Below are 16,946 nucleotides of genomic sequence, written 5' to 3'. Positions count from 1 at the left end.
GTGTCGATGAAAGTACCCTCCGACCATTCAACCAGGGGAGTTTGTTGATCACGGCTCCGCCACAGTTGGCGTGTTGGCCGCTGGCTGACTTCGGCTTGACGTTGAAAGTCTTGAGCCATAAGTCAAAGTGCAAATGAACCCGGAGGAAGGCCTCACAAAGAGTGATGAATGCCGAGATGTGCATGAATGAGTACGGGGGAAGATCATGAAAATCTAACCCCTAGTAGAACATCTGGCCCCTGATAAAGGGGTGGAGCGGGAAGCCTAGTCCCCGTATGAAGTGGGAGATGAATACCACCCTTTCGCCCGCCCTTGGTGTAGGCACCACCTGGCCTTCCTCCGGTGCGCGACGGGCAATGTCCGCCGAAAGATAGTCGGCGTCCTTGAGCTCCCAGATATCATGGTCAGAGATGCATGAGACCTACCACTTGCCGTGGGAGCCTGAGCCGGCCATAGCTGAGCTTGGGGAAGGGCGGCTGGGAGAGGACCGAAAGTGAAATGGATATGGGCTCTTGGAGTTGAAGGAAAGGGGGGGTCGAGTCTGGAATGTGTGTGGTGGCTTTGAGGATCTTTTTCCCTTTTATGGGGGGCAGCAAGGCCAAGGTTTCCTGTTTATTGCGCCGCAGGCCCTGCCACTTCCCAAAACGACTGCGCCGGTGAACACGCACGGGATTACCCAATGTTGGAAATATGCCCTAGAGGCAATAATAAAATGGTTATTATCATATTTCCTTGTTCATGATAATCGTCTATTGTTCATGCTACAATTGTATTAACAGGAAACAGTAATACATGTGTGAATAAATAGATCACAATGTGTCCCTAGCAAGCCTCTAGTTGGCTAGCTCGTTGATCAATAGATGAGCTTGGTTTCCTGATCATGGACATTGGATGTCATTGATAACGGGATCACATCATTAGGAGAATGATGTGATGGATAAGACCCAATCCTAAGCATAGCACTAGATCGAGTTGTTCGTATGCTAAAGCTTTTCTAATGTCAAGTGTCTTTTCCTTCGACCGTGAGATTGTGCAACTCCCGGATACCGTAGGAGTGCTTTGGGTGTATCAAACGTCACAACGTAACCGGGTGACTATAAAGGTGCACTACGGGTATCTCCGAAAGTGTCTATTGGGTTGGCATGAATCGAGATCGGGATTTGTCACTCCGTGTGACGGAGAGGTATCTCTGGGCCCACTCGGTAAAACATCATCATAATGAGCTCAATGTGACTAAGGTGTTAGTCACGGGATGATGTGCTACGGAACGAGTAAAGAGACTTACCTGTAACGAGATTGAACAAGGTATGGGGATACCGAGGATCGAATCTCGCGCAAGTTCTATACCGACAAACAAAGGGAATTGTATATGGGATTGATTGAATCCTTGACATCGTGGTTCATACGATGAGATCATCGTGGAACATGTGGAAGCCACCATGGGTACCCAGACCCCGCTGATGGTTATGGGCCGGAGAGGTGTCTCGGTCATGTCTGTATGCCTCCCGAACCCGTAGGTCTACACACTTAAAGTTTGATGATGCTAGGGTTATAGGGAATTGTTATACGAGGTTACCAAAGGTTGTTCGGAGTCCCGGATGATATCCCGGACGTTAGGAGGAGCTCCGGAATGGTCCGGGGGTAAAGATTGATAGATAGGATGGATGGGTTTGGACACCGAAAATGTTTCGGGCACCACAGGCAAAGTGCCGGGACCACCGGAAGGGTTCCAGAGGCCCACCAGGAGGGGCCACCAGCCCCGGGAGGCTACATGGGCCAAGTGTGAGAGGGAACCAGCCCCTGGGTGGGCTGGTGCGCCCCCCACACCCAGCCCAAGGCACCCAAGAGAGGGAAGGGGGAACCCTAAGTCAGGTGGGCCTTAGGCCCACCACGGGGTGCGCCACCCCCTTCTCCCCTCCTGGCCGCCACCTCCTGCCCCATCTAGGGCTGCCGCACCCCTTAGGGGTGGGAACCCTAAGGGGGGCGCCACCCTCCCCTTCCCCCTATATATAGTGGGGGTTTTGGCCATTGGAGACATGGGAATTTCTCTCTCTCTCGGCGCAGCTGTGTCTCTCTTCTTCCTCCTCTCCCACGGTGCTTGGCGAAGCCCTGCCGGGAGACCTCGTCGCTCAATCACCATCACATCGCCGTGCTGCCGGAGCTCTTCCCCAACCTCTCCCTCCTCCTTTCTGGATCAAGGTGCAGGAGACGTCACCGGGCTTCACGTGTGTTGGACGCGGAGGTGCCGTGGTTCGGCACTAGATCGGAATCACACCGCGATCTGAATCGCAATGAGTACGACTCCATCAACCGCGTTCTAGCAACGCTTCCGCTTAGAGATCTCCAAAGGTATGAAGATGGTCTCACCCCTCTCTCGTTGCTGGTCTCTCCATAGGAAGATCTGAATATGGCGTATGAAATTTTGAATTTTTTCTACGTTACCCAACAGTGGTATCAGAGCCAGGTTTTCTATGCGTAGATTCTTTGCACGAGTAGAACACAAAAAGGGTGTGGGAGCTGATTTTGTCAATTGCTTGCCTCTACTAGTCTTATTATTTTCCGACGGTATTGTGGGATGAAGCGGCCCAGACCGACCTTACACGTACGCTTACGTGAGACAGGTTCCACCGGCTAACGTGCACTAGGTGCATAAGGTGACTTGCGGGTGTCTGTCTCTCCCACTCTAGTCGGATTGGATTTGATGAAAAGGGTCCTTATGAAGGGTAAATAGCTTTGGCATATCATCGTTGTGGTTGTGACGTAGGTAAGAAGGCATTCTTGCTAGAAACCCAAATCAGCCACATAAAACTTGCAACAACAATTAGAGGACGTCTAACTTGTTTTTGCAGGGTTTGACATGTGATGTGATATGGCCAAAGGATGTGATGTTACATGTGTGATGTATGAGATGATCATGTTCTTGTAATAGGATTCACGACTTGCATGTCGATGAGTATGACAACCGGAAGGAGCCATAGGAGTTGTCTTAATTTATTGTATGAGATGCAACACCATGTGTTTACTACATTTACTTCATTGCTAACGGTTAGCTGTAGTAGTAGTAGTAGTAGTAGTAGTAGTAGTAGTAGTAGTTGGCGTGACGACTTCACGGAGACACGGTGATGGAGATCATGATGATGGAGATCATGGTGTCGCACTGGTGACAATGATGATCATGCGATGCCCGAAGATGGAGATCGAAGGAGCAAAGATGATAATGGACATATCATGTCACTATATGATTGCATGTGATGTTTATCATGTTTTTCATCGTATTGCTTAGAACGACGGTAGCATAATAAGATGATCCCTCATAAAATTTCGAGAAAGTATTCCCCTAAGTGTGCACTGCTACCTCTTGAGCTTGCGTTGGTTTTTCCCTTTAAGAGGAAAGGGTGATGCAACACAGTAGCAGTAAGTATTTCTCTCAGTTTGAGAACCAAGGTATCAATCTAGTAGGAGTATCAAGGCAAGTCTCCAAAGTACCTGCGCAAAAACAAACAAGCTTGCACCCAACGCTACAAAGGGGTTGTCAATCCCTTCACGATTGATTGGAAGGTGAGATCTGAAGGCGGAAAGTGCAACAAAGTGAAAGTGTAGAGCTGAAAATATGATGTGAAGTAGACCCGGGGGCCATAGTGTTCACTAGAGTCTTCTCTCATGATGGCAAGTATTACGGTGGGTGAACGAATTACTGTCGAGCAATTGATAGAACCGTGCAAATTCATGACGATATCTAAGGCAATGATCATACATATAGGCATCACGTCCGAGACAAGTAGACCGATACTGTCTGCATCTATTACTATTACTCCACACATCGACCGCTATCCAGCATGCATCTAGTGTATTGACTTCATAACAAACAGAGTAACGCCTTAAGCAAGATGACATGATGTAGAGGGATAAATTCATGCAATAGATATAAACCCCATCTTTTTACCCTTGATGGCAACAACACGATGCGTGCCTCGCTACCCCTTTTGTCACTGGGTGACGACACCGCACGATATGATACCAAAACCAAGCACTTCTCCCATTGCAAGAATTATAGATCCAGTTGGCCAAACGAAACCCACAACTCGAAGAGAATTACAAGGATACGAAATCATGCATATAAGAGATCAGAGGAGACAAAAATAATATTCATAGATAATCTGATCATAAATCCACAATTCATCGGATCTCGACAAACACACCGCAAAAGAAGATTACATTGGATAGATCTCGATGAAGATCATGGAGAACTTTGTATTGAAGATCCAAGAGAGAGAAGAAGCCATCTAGCTATTAGCTATGGACCCGAAGGTCTGTGGTGAACTACTCACGCATCATCGGAGAGGCAATGGTGTTGATGAAGAAGCCCTATGTGTCCGAATCCCCCCTCCGGCGGGGCACCAGAACGGTCCCCGGATGGGATCTTGCATAGACAGAAGCTTGCGGCGGCAGAAAAGTATTTCGTGGCTCTCTCCCGTGGTTTCAGATTTTTAGGGAATTTATAGGCGGAAGAAGTAGGGCAAAGGAGCCACGGGGGGCCCACAAGCCTGCTAGGCGCCCCCAGGCCGCGCCTAGGGGGCTTGTGACCTCCCCCGGGGTCCTTTTCCTTGGTTCTCAAGTTCCCGTGTATCTTTTGTTACGGAAAAAATCTTTCCGAAGGTTTTATTCCGTTTGGACTCCGTTTAATATTCTTCTCTGAAAAGGGTCAAAAACACGGAAAAAACAGGAACTGGCACTTGGCACTGAGTTAATAGGTTAGTCCCAAAAAAGATATAAAATGCATACAAAACATCCAAAGTTGACAAGATAATAGCCTGGAACCATCAAAAATTATAGATACGTTGGAGACGTATCATGCACCGTTGCGAAGGATCGTTGTCTCGAAGCACCACATGATGATCGGGTGTGATAGATTCTAATGTTCGCATACAACGGGTGTAAGCCAGATTTACACACGCGAAACACTTAGGTTTACTCAACGATCTTAGCATGTACAGACATGACCTCGAATACGAGATGCCGAAAGGTGGAACATGAGTCATATGGTTGAATACGATCAACATGAAGATGCTCACCATCGATGACTAGTCCGTCTCACGTGATGATTGGACACGGGTTACTCGACATGGATCATGTATCACTTAGATGACTAGAGGGATGTCGATTTAAGTGGGAGTTCATAAATAATTTGATTAAATGCACTTAATTATCATGAACTTAGTCTAAAAGTTGTCTTTACTAATATTGTAGATCCAATGGCCAACGCACCTGTCAACCTCAATTTCAACGCGATCCTAGAGAAAAACAAGCAGAAAAATGATGGTAGCAACTATGCGGACTGGGTGCACAACTTGAAACTCATCCTCATTGCATCCAAGAAGGCTTATGTCCTTGATGCGCCGCTAGGTGATCCCCCCCCCCCCCCGTTCCGACGGCAGCCCAAGATGTTCAGAACGTCTCGCAAGCGTGGACTGATGACTACTCTCTGGTTAGGTGTGGCATGCTATACAGTTTAGAACCGGGGCTCCAAAGACGTTTTGAGCAACACGGAGCATATGAGATGTTCCGGGAGCTGAAGCTAGTTTTTAAGCTCATGCCCGGGACGAGAGATATAAAGTCTCCGATAATTTCTTTAGCTATAAGATGGAGGAGAACAGTTCTGTTAGTGAGCATATTCTCAGAATGTCTGGGTTGCACGGTCGTCTTACTCAGCTTGGAGTCATACTTCCGGATGACGCTGTAATTGACAGAATTCTCCAGTCTCTCCCACCAAGCTACAAGTGTTTTATGTTGAACTACAACATGCAAGGGATGGAGAAGACCATTCCCGAGTTGTACTCGATGCTGAAATCTGCAAAAGTAGAAGTCAAGAAAGATCATCAAGTGTTGATGGTCAATAAGACCACCAGTTTCAAGAAAGGCAAGCGTAAGAAGAACTTCAAGAAAGACGGCAAAGCCGTTGCCGTGCCCGGTAAGCCAGATGCCGGGAAGAACAAAAAGAATGGACCCAAGCCTGAGACTGAGTGCTTCTATTGCAAGGGAAAAGGTCACTGGAAGCGGAACTGCCCCAAGTACTTATCGGATAAGAAGGCCGGCAACGTTAAAGGTATATATGATATACATGTTATTGGTGTGTACCTTACCAGCGCTCGTAGTAGCTCCTGGGTATTTGATACCGGTGTTGTTGCTCACATTTGCAACTCAAAGCAGGAAATGTGGAATAAACGGAGGCTGGCCAAGGACAAGGTGACGATGCGCGTCGGGAATGGCTCCAAGGTCGATCTGATCGCCGTTGGCACGCTGCTTCTACATCTACCTTCGGAATTAGTTTTAAACCTTAATAATTGTTATTTAGTACCAGCTTTAAGCATGGACATTGTATCAGGGTCTCGCTTAATGCGAGACGGCTACTCATTTAAGTCAGAGAATAATGGTTGTTCTATTTATATGAGTGATATGTTTTATGGTCATGCTCGGCTGGTGAATGGTTTATTCTTGATGAATATCGATCGTGATGTTACACATATTCATAGTGTGAATACCAAAAGATGTAAAGTTGATAATGATAGTCCCACATACGTGTGGCACTGCCGCCTTGGTCATATCGGTGTTAAGCGCATGAAGAACCTCCATACTGATGGACTGTTAGAGTCTCTTGACTTTGAATCATTTGACAAATACGAACCGTGCCTCATGGGCAAGATGACTAAGACTCCATTCTCAGGAATAATGGAGAGAGCAACCCACTTATTGGAAATAATACATACTGATGTGTGTGGTCCAATGAACGTTGAAGCTTGATGACCCACAAGTGTAGGGGATCTATCGCAGTCCTTTCGATAAGAAAGAGTGTTGAACCCAACGAGGATCAGAAGGAACTGACAAGTGGTTTTCAACAAGGTGTTCTCTGCAAGCACATAAATTATCGGTAACAGATAGTTGTGTGATAAGATAATTCGTAGCGAGTAGCAAGTAATAATAGTAACAAAGGTGCATCAAGATTGCCCAATCCCTTTTGTAGAAAGGGACAAGCTTGGACAAACTCTTATATGAGGTGAAGCGCTCCTGAGGACACATGTGAACTTCTGTCAAGCTAGTTTTCATCATGTTCATATGATTCGCGTTCGCTTCTTTTACTACTGAAATTCAGAAATTTGTCGTCTGCCAAAGCGGACGGCAAAGGGTGCAACCACGGACGGCAAAGGCTTTGCCGTCGGTCAGCAGACGGCAAAGTAGACGGTAAAAAAAATTCCGGTGAAGAGGTTCTTTGCCGTCTGCTTTCCCAAAGCGGACGGCAAAGAATCTTTGCCATGAGGGGGCAGACGGCAAATTAACTGGGACGGCAAAGGGTGCAACGTCCCCGTTAAGTGTTAACGGCAGGCCTCCTCTCTCTGCCGTCTGCCTCCCCCCCTTTGCCATGTGGGGGCAGACGGCAAAGAGGGGAGAAAGAGGGGGCATTTTGTTGCTACTGTTTTCTGCGCGTCAAGTATTTATTCCTATGACCATGAGATCATATAACTCACTGACACCGCAGGAATGCTTTGTGTGTATCAAACGTCGCAACGTAACTGGGTGACTATAAAGATGTTCTACAGGTATCACCGAAGGTGTTAGTTGAGTTAGTATGGATCAAGACTGGGATTTGTCACTTCGTATGACGGAGAGGTATCTCGGGGCCCACTCGGTAATACAACATCACACATAAGCCTTGCAAGCAATGTAACTTAGTGTAAGTTGCGGGATCTTGTATTACGGAACGAGTAAAGAGACTTGTCGGTAAACGAGATTGAAATAGGTATGCGGATACTAACGATCGAATCTCGGGCAAGTAACATACCGAAGGACAAAGGGAATGACATACGGGATTATACGAATCCTTGGCACTGAGGTTCAAACGATAAGATCTTCGTAGAATATGTAGGATCCAATATGGGCATCCAGGTCCCGCTATTGGATATTGACCGAGGAGTCTCTCGGGTCATGTCTACATAGTTCTCGAACCCGCAGGGTCTGCACACTTAAGGTTCGACGTTGTTTTATGCGTATTTGAGTTATATGGTTGGTTACCGAATGTTGTTCGGAGTCCCGGATGAGATCACGGACGTCACGAGGGTTTCCGGAATGGTCCGGAAACGAAGATTGATATATAGGATGACCTCATTTGATTACCGGAAGGTTTTCGGAGTTACTGGGAATGTACCGGGAATGACGAATGGGTTCCGGGAGTTCACCGGGGGGGGGGGGGGGCAACCCACCCCGGGGAAGCCCATAGGCTTTGGGGAGACACACCAGCCCTTAGTGGGCTGGTGGGACAGCCCCAAGGGGGCCTATGCGCCAAGAAAAAGAAATCAAAGGAAAAGAAAAAAAAAGAGGGAGGAAGTGGGAAGGGAAGGGGACTCCTCCCACCAAACCAACTCCAACTCGGTTTGGGGGGGAGTCCTCCCCCCTTTGGCTCGGCCGACCCCTTGAGGGTCCCTTGGACCCCAAGGCAAGGTCCCCCTCCCTCCTCCTATATATATGGAGCAATTAGGGCTGATTTGAGACGACTTTCTCACGGCTGCCCGACCACATACCTCCATAGTTTTTCCTCTAGATCGCGTTTCTGCGGAGCTCGGGCGGAGCCCTGCTGAGACAAGATCATCACCAACCTCCGGAGCGCCGTCACGCTGCCGGAGAACTCTTCTACCTCTCCGTCTCTCTTGCTGGATCAAGAAGGCCAAGATCATCGTCGAGCTGTACGTGTGCTGAACGCGGAGGTGCCGTCCGTTCGGTACTAGATCGTGGGACTGATCGCGGGATTGTTCGCGAGGCAGATCGAGGGACGTGAGGACGTTCCACTACATCAACCGTGTTCTCTAACGCTTCTGCTGTACGATCTACAAGGGTACGTACATCACTCATCCCCTCTGGTAGATGGACATCACCATGATAGGTCTTCGTGCGCGTAGGAAAATTTTTGTTTCCCATGCGACGTTCCCCAACAGTGGCATCATGAGCTAGGTTCATGCGTAGATGTCTTCTCGAGTAGAACACAAAAGTTTTTGTGGGCGGTGATGTGCGTTTTGCTGCCCTCCTTAGTCTTTTCTTGATTCCGCGGTATTGTTGGATTGAAGCGGCTTGGACCGACATTACTCGTACGCTTACGAGAGACTGGTTTCATCGTTACGAGTAACCCCCTTTGCTCAAAGATGACTGGCAAGTGACGGTTTCTCCAACTTTAGTTGAATCGGATTTGACCGAGGAGGTCCTTGGATGAGGTTAAATAGCAACTCATATATCTCCGTTGTGGTGTTTGCGTAAGTAAGATGTGATCCTACTAGATACCCTTGGTCACCACGTAAAACATGCAACAACATAATTAGAGGACGTCTAACTCGTTTTTGCAGGGTATGATTGTGATGTGATATGGCCAACGATGTGATGTGATATATTGGATGTATGAGATGATCATGTTGTAATAGAAATATCGACTTGCACGTCGATGGTACGGCAACCGGTAGGAGCCATAGGGTTGTCTTTATACTAACATATGTGCTTGCAGATGCGTTTACTATTTTGCTAGGATGTAGCTTTAGTAGTAATAGCATAAGTAGCACGACAACCCCGATGGCAACACATTGATGGATGATCATGGTGTGGAGCCGGTGACAAGAAGATCGTGCCGGTGCTTTGGTGATGGAGATCAAGAAGCACGAGATGATGGCCATATCATGTCACTTATGAATTGCATGTGATGTTAATCCTTTTAATGCACCTTATTTTGCTTAGAACGACGGTAGCATTATGAGGTGATCTCTCACTAAAATTTCAAGACGAAATTGTGTTCTCCCCGACTGTGCACCGTTGCTACAGTTCGTCGTTTCGAGACACCACGTGATGATCGGGTGTGATAGACTCAACGTTCACATACAACGGGTGCAAAACAGTTGCGCACGCGGAACACTCGGGTTAAGCTTGACGAGCCTAGCATGTGCAGACATGGCCTCGGAACACGTGAGACCGAAAGGTCGATCATGAATCATATAGTTGATATGATTAGCATAGGGATGCTTACCACTGAAACTATACTCAACTCACGTGATGATCGGACTTGGGATAGTGTAAGTGGATCATGAACCACTCAAATGACTAGAGAGATGTACTTTTTGAGTGGGAGTTTAGCATATAATTTGATTAAGTTAAACTCTAATTATCTTGAACATAGCCTAAGTCCACTTTGAATATATTTGTGTTGTAGATCATGGCTCACGCGAGTGTCATCCTGAATTATAATACGTTCCTAGAGAAAGCTAAGTTGAAAGATGATGGAAGCAACTTTGTAGACTGGGCTCGTAATCTTAAGCTAATCTTAAAAGTTGGGAAGAAGGATTATGTCCTTATTGCTGCGCTAGGAGATGAACCACCCGCTACGGCTGATCAGGATGTTAAGAACGCTTGGTTAGCGCGTAAGGAGGACTACTCAATAGTTCAATGTGCAGTCTTGTATGGCTTAGAACCGGGACTTCAACGTCGCTTTGAGCGTCATGGAGCATTTGAGATGTTCCAGGAGTTGAAGTTTATCTTTCAGAAGAACGCCCAGATCGAGAGGTATGAGACCTCCGATAAATTCGATGCTTGCAAGATGGAGGAAAACTCGTCTGTCAGTGAACATGTGCTCAAAATGTCTGGGTACTCAAACCGTCTGGCTGAGCTGGGGATTGAACTCCCTCAAGAGGCTATCACTGACAGAATCCTTCAATCACTGCCGCCAAGCTATAAAGGCTTTGTGTTGAACTACAACATGCAAGGGATGAACAAGTCTCCCGGCGAGTTGTTTGCGATGCTGAAAGTCGCAGAGTCTGAACTCCGTAAAGAGCATCAAGTGTTGATGGTGAGCAAGACCACTAGTTTCAAGAGAAACGGCAAAGGAAAGAAGGGCAATTCGTAGAAGAGCGGCAAGCCTGTTGCCAATCCGCTGAAGAAACCCAAGGCTGGACCTAAGCCTGAAACAGTGTGCTTCTATTGCAAGGGTATGGGTCACTGGAAGCGCAATTGCCCCAAGTATCTGGCAGATAAGAAGGCGGGCAAAGAAAAATCAGGTATATTTGATATACATGTTATTGATGTGTACTTAACCGGCTCTCGTAGTAGTGCCTGGGTATTCGATACCGGTTCTGTTGCTCACATTTGCAACTCGAAACAGGAACTGCGGAATAGACGAAGGCTGGCGAAAGACGAAGTGACGATGCGCGTAGGAAATGGTTCCAAGGTTGATGCAATCGCCGTCGGCACAGTGTCACTTCAGCTACCATCGGGATTAGTGATGAACTTAAATCATTGTTATTTAGTGCCTGTGTTGAGCATGAACATTATATCTGGATCTTGTTTATTGCAAGACGGTTACTCTTTTAAGTCTGAGAATAATGGTTGTTCTATTTCTATGAGTAACATCTTTTATGGTCATGCAACAAATGTGAGAGGATTGTTCATATTGAATCTTGATAGCGATACGCATATACATAACATTGAGACCAAAAGAGTTAGAGTAAACAATGATAGCGCCATATTGTTGTGGCACTGCCGCTTGGGTCATATTGGTGTAAAGCGCATGAAGAAACTCCATGCTGATGGGCTTTTGGAGTCACCTGACTTTGATTCACTTGACACGTGCGAACCATGCCTCATGGGCAAGATGACTAAGACTCCGTTCTCCGGAACAATGGAGCGTGCAAGTGACTTGTTGGAAATCATACATACCGATGTGTGTGGTCCAATGAGCGTGGAGGCACGCGGCGGATATCGTTATTTCCTCACCTTCACTGACGACTTAAGTAGATATGGTTATGTCTACTTGATGAAGCACAAGTCTGAAACATTTGAAAAGTTCAAGCAATATCAGAGTGAAGTGGAAAATCATCGTAACAAGAAGATCAAGTTCCTACGGTCTGATCGTGGGGGTGAATATCTGAGTTTCGAGTTTGGTACTCACTTAAGACAATGTGGAATTGTTTCGCAGTTAACACCGCCTGGAACACCACAGCGTAATGGTGTGTCCGAACGTCGTAATCGTACTTTGTTAGAGATGGTGCGATCTATGATGTCTCTTACTGATTTGCCGTTATCATTTTGGGGTTATGCATTAGAAACAGCTGCATTCACTTTAAATAGGGCACCATCAAAATCCGTTGAGGCGACACCATACGAACTGTGGTATGGCAAAAGGCCAAAGTTGTCGTTTCTTAAAGTTTGGGGATGTGATGCTTATGTCAAAAAGCTTCAGCCTGAAAAGCTGGAACCCAAAGCGGAAAAATGCGTCTTCATAGGTTACCCAAAAGAGACAGTTGGGTACACCTTCTATCTCAAATCCGAGGGCAAAGTGTTTGTTGCTAAGAACAGAAATTTTCTCGAGAAGGAGTTTCTCTCGAGAGAATTGAGTGGGAGGAAGATAGAACTTGACGAGGTTGTCGAACCTCTCATCCCTCTGGATGGTGGCGCAGGGCAAGGGGAAACCTCTGTCATTGCGACGCCGGTTGAGGAGGAAGTTAATGATGATGATCATGAAACTCTAGTTCAAGTTTCTGTTGAACCCCGTAGGTCGACGAGATCACGCGCTGCTCCAGAGTGGTACGGTAATCCCGTCTTATCAATCATGTTGTTAGACAACAATGAACCTGCAAATTATGAAGAAGCAATGGTGGGCCCAGATTCCAACAAATGGCTAGAAGCCATGAAATCCGAGATAGGATCCATGTATGAGAACAAAGTGTGGACTTTGGAGATACTACCTGAGGGCCGCAAGGCTATTCAGAACAAATGGATCTTTAAGAAGAAGACGGACGCTGACGGTAATGTGACCGTTTATAAAGCTCGACTTGTGGCAAAGGGTTTTTCACAAGTTCCAGGAGTTGACTACGATGAGACCTTCTCACCCGTGGCGATGCTTAAGTCCTTCAGAATCATGTTAGCAATAGCTGCATTTTTCGATTATGAAATCTGGCAGATGGATGTCAAAACGGCGTTCCTTAACGGTTTCCTTAAGGAAGAGTTGTATATGATGCAACCCGAAGGTTTTGTCGATCCTAAAAATGCTGACAAGGTGTGCAAGCTCCAGCGATCCATTTATGTACTGGTGCAAGCATCTCGGAGTTGGAACAAACGCTTTGATGAGGTGATCAAAGCATTTGGGTTTATACAAGTGGTTGGAGAATCTTGTATTTACAAGAAAGTGAGTGGGAGCTTTGTGGCGTTTCTAATATTATATGTGGATGACATATTACTGATTGTAAACAACGTAGAGCTTTTGGAGAGCATAAAAGGTTACTTGAATAAAAGTTTCTCTATGAAGGACCTAGGAGAAGCTGCTTACATTCTAGGCATTAAGATCTATAGGGATAGATCAAAACGCCTGATAGGACTTTCACAAAGCACATACCTTGATAAAGTTTTGAAGAGGTTCAAAATGGAACAGTCCAAGAAGGGATTCTTGCCAGTCTTACAAGGTACGAGATTGAGTAAGACTCAGTGCCCAGCAACTGATGAAGATAGAGAGCATATGCGCTCCGTCCCCTATGCTTCAGCCATAGGTTCTATCATGTATGCGATGCTGTGCACTAGACCGGATGCTAGCCTGGCCATAAGTATGGCAGGTAGGTTCCAGAGTAATCCAGGAGTGGATCACTTGACAGCGGTCAAGAATATCCTGAAGTACCTGAAAAGGACTAAGGAGATGTTTCTCGTGTATGGAGGTGACGAAGAGCTCGCCGTAAAAGGTTACGTCGATGCAAGCTTTGACACAGATCCGGACGACTCTAAGTCGCAAATCGGATACGTATTTATTCTTAATGGGGGTGCAGTAAGCTGGTGCAGTTCCAAGCAAAGCGTCGTAGCAGATTCTACATGTGAAGCAGAGTACATGGCTGCCTCGGAGGCGGCTAAGGAGGGTGTCTGGATGAAGCAGTTCATGACGGATCTTGGAGTGGTGCCAAGTGCACTGGATCCAATAACCTTGTTCTGTGACAACACTGGTGCCATTGCCCTGGCAAAGGAACCAAGGTTTCACAAGAAGACCAGACACATCAAACGACGCTTCAACCTCATCCGCGACTATGTCGAGGAGGAGGACGTAAATATATGCAAGGTGCACACGGATCTGAATGTAGCAGACCCGCTGACTAAACCTCTTCCACGGCCAAAACATGATCGACACCAGAACTGTATGGGTGTTAGATTTATTGCAATGTAATTCACATGGTGATGTGAGGGCTAGATTATTGACTCTAGTGCAAGTGGGAGACTGTTGGAATTATGCCCTAGAGGCAATAATAAATGAATAGTTATTATTATAATTCCTGTATCAAGATGATAGTTTATTATCCATGCTATAATTGTATTGAATGAAGACTCATTTACATGTGTGGATACATAGACAAAACACCGTCCCTGGCATGCCTCTAGTTGGCTAGCCACTTGATCGATGATAGTCAGTGTCTTCTGATTATGAACAAGGTGTTGTTGCTTGATAACTGGATCACGTCATTGGGAGAATCACGTGATGGACTAGACCCAAACTACTAGACGTAGCATGTTGATCGTGTCATTTTGTTGCTACTGTTTTCTGCGTGTCAAGTATTTATTCCTATGACCATGAGATCATATAACTCACTGACACCGGAGGAATGCTTTGTGTGTATCAAACGTCGCAACGTAACTGGGTGACTATAAAGATGCTCTACAGGTATCTCCGAAGGTGTTAGTTGAGTTAGTATGGATCAAGACTGGGATTTGTCACTTCGTATGACGGAGAGGTATCTCGGGGCCCACTCGGTAATACAACATCACACATAAGCCTTGCAAGCAATGTAACTTAGTGTAAGTTGCGGGATCTTGTATTACGGAACGAGTAAAGAGACTTGTCGGTAAACGAGATTGAAATAGGTATGCGGATACTGACGATCGAATCTCGGGCAAGTAACATACCGAAGGACAAAGGGAATGACATACGGGATTATACGAATCCTTGGCACTGAGGTTCAAACGATAAGATCTTCGTAGAATATGTAGGATCCAATATGGGCATCCAGGTCCCGCTATTGGATATTGACCGAGGAGTCTCTCGGGTCATGTCTACATAGTTCTCGAACCCGCAGGGTCTGCACACTTAAGGTTCGACGTTGTTTTATGCGTATTTGAGTTATATGGTTGGTTACCGAATGTTGTTCGGAGTCCCGGATGAGATCACGGACGTCACGAGGGTTTCCGGAATGGTCCGGAAACGAAGATTGATATATAGGATGACCTCATTTGATTACCGGAAGGTTTTCGGAGTTACCGGGAATGTACCGGGAATGACGAATGGGTTCCGGGAGTTCACCGGGGGGGGGGGCAACCCACCCCGGGGAAGCCCATAGGCTTTGGGGAGACACACCAGCCCTTAGTGGGCTGGTGGGACAGCCCCAAGGGGGCCTATGCGCCAAGAAAAAGAAATCAAAGGAAAAGAAAAAAAAAGAGGGAGGAAGTGGGAAGGGAGGGGGACTCCTCCCACCAAACCAAGTCCAACTCGGTTTGGGGGGGGGAGTCCTCCCCCCCTTGGCTCGGCCGACCCCTTGAGGGTCCCTTGGACCCCAAGGCAAGGTCCCCCTCCCTCCTCCTATATATATGGAGCAATTAGGGCTGATTTGAGACGACTTTCTCACGGCTGCCCGACCACATACCTCCATAGTTTTTCCTCTAGATTGCGTTTCTGCGGAGCTCGGGCGGAGCCCTGCTGAGACAAGATCATCACCAACCTCCGGAGCGCTGTCACGCTGCCGGAGAACTCTTCTACCTCTCCGTCTCTCTTGCTGGATCAAGAAGGCCGAGATCATCGTCGAGCTGTACGTGTGCTGAACGCGGAGGTGCCGTCCGTTCGGTACTAGATCGTGGGACTGATCGCGGGATTGTTCGCGAGGCAGATCGAGGGACGTGAGGACGTTCCACTACATCAACCGTGTTCTCTAACGCTTCTGCTGTACGATCTACAAGGGTACGTAGATCACTCATCCCCTCTCGTAGATGGACATCACCATGATAGGTCTTCGTGCGCGTAGGAAAATTTTTGTTTCCCATGCGACGTTCCCCAACAATGTGGGGGCAGACGGCAAAGAGGGGAGAAAGAGGGGGCAGATTTCCCCCCTTTGCCGTCTGCCTCCCCCCTTTTCCATGTGGGGGCACACGGCAAAGAGGGGAGAAAGAGGGGGCAGATCCCCCCCCTTTGCCGTCTGCCTCCCCCCCTTTTCCATGTGGGGGCAGACGACAAAGATGGGAACCAACCCCTTATTTATTTATTTTTTGTTATATCCAACATTTTTAACAATAATCAGGATATATATATATATAAATATATTTGACATAAATAAATTTCTTTCCGTACTCATAACCGTATTAAAATAACCTCTTATATCCAGCTTTCAAGTTGCATCCACGTGCATACAAAGTTTCATATATTACACCAGTTTCATCCACGTGCATACAAAGTTTCATGTATTCATATACTACAATAGTTTCAATAGAACCCATGGTACAAGAAATCATCTTCAAGCATTCCATCAATATTTTCCAATCTTCCCATGAAGTGAAGGTAATCTGCAAAATGACAAATAAGAAAGTTAGAAGAATAATACTAGATGAAGTAGTGTATATATAGGTTATTTCGGAGAGAAATTAGCTAAGTATAGACCATTTAGGACCTAACTAAGCTAATTATGTCATTTAGGTGGAACCCTAGCTAACTATAGGTCGTTTCGGAGCTAACTTGGGTAAAATAGGTCATTCCGGAACAAACTATGCTTATTAAGCCATTTTTGATCTAGCTAGGCTAATTATAGGCCATTTAATACCTAAGTTAGGGGGAATAGGTCATGTTGCAGCTATGTAAGCCTTATTATGTCATTTAGGAGAGAGCTTAGCTAAGTATAGGTCATTTTTTATTAAAT

The sequence above is a fragment of the Hordeum vulgare genome, chromosome 7H (genome assembly GCF_904849725.1).
Source record: "Hordeum vulgare subsp. vulgare chromosome 7H, MorexV3_pseudomolecules_assembly, whole genome shotgun sequence".
In the NCBI taxonomy this organism is placed as follows: domain Eukaryota; kingdom Viridiplantae; phylum Streptophyta; class Magnoliopsida; order Poales; family Poaceae; genus Hordeum; species Hordeum vulgare.
This window is presented reverse-complemented; position numbering follows the sequence as displayed.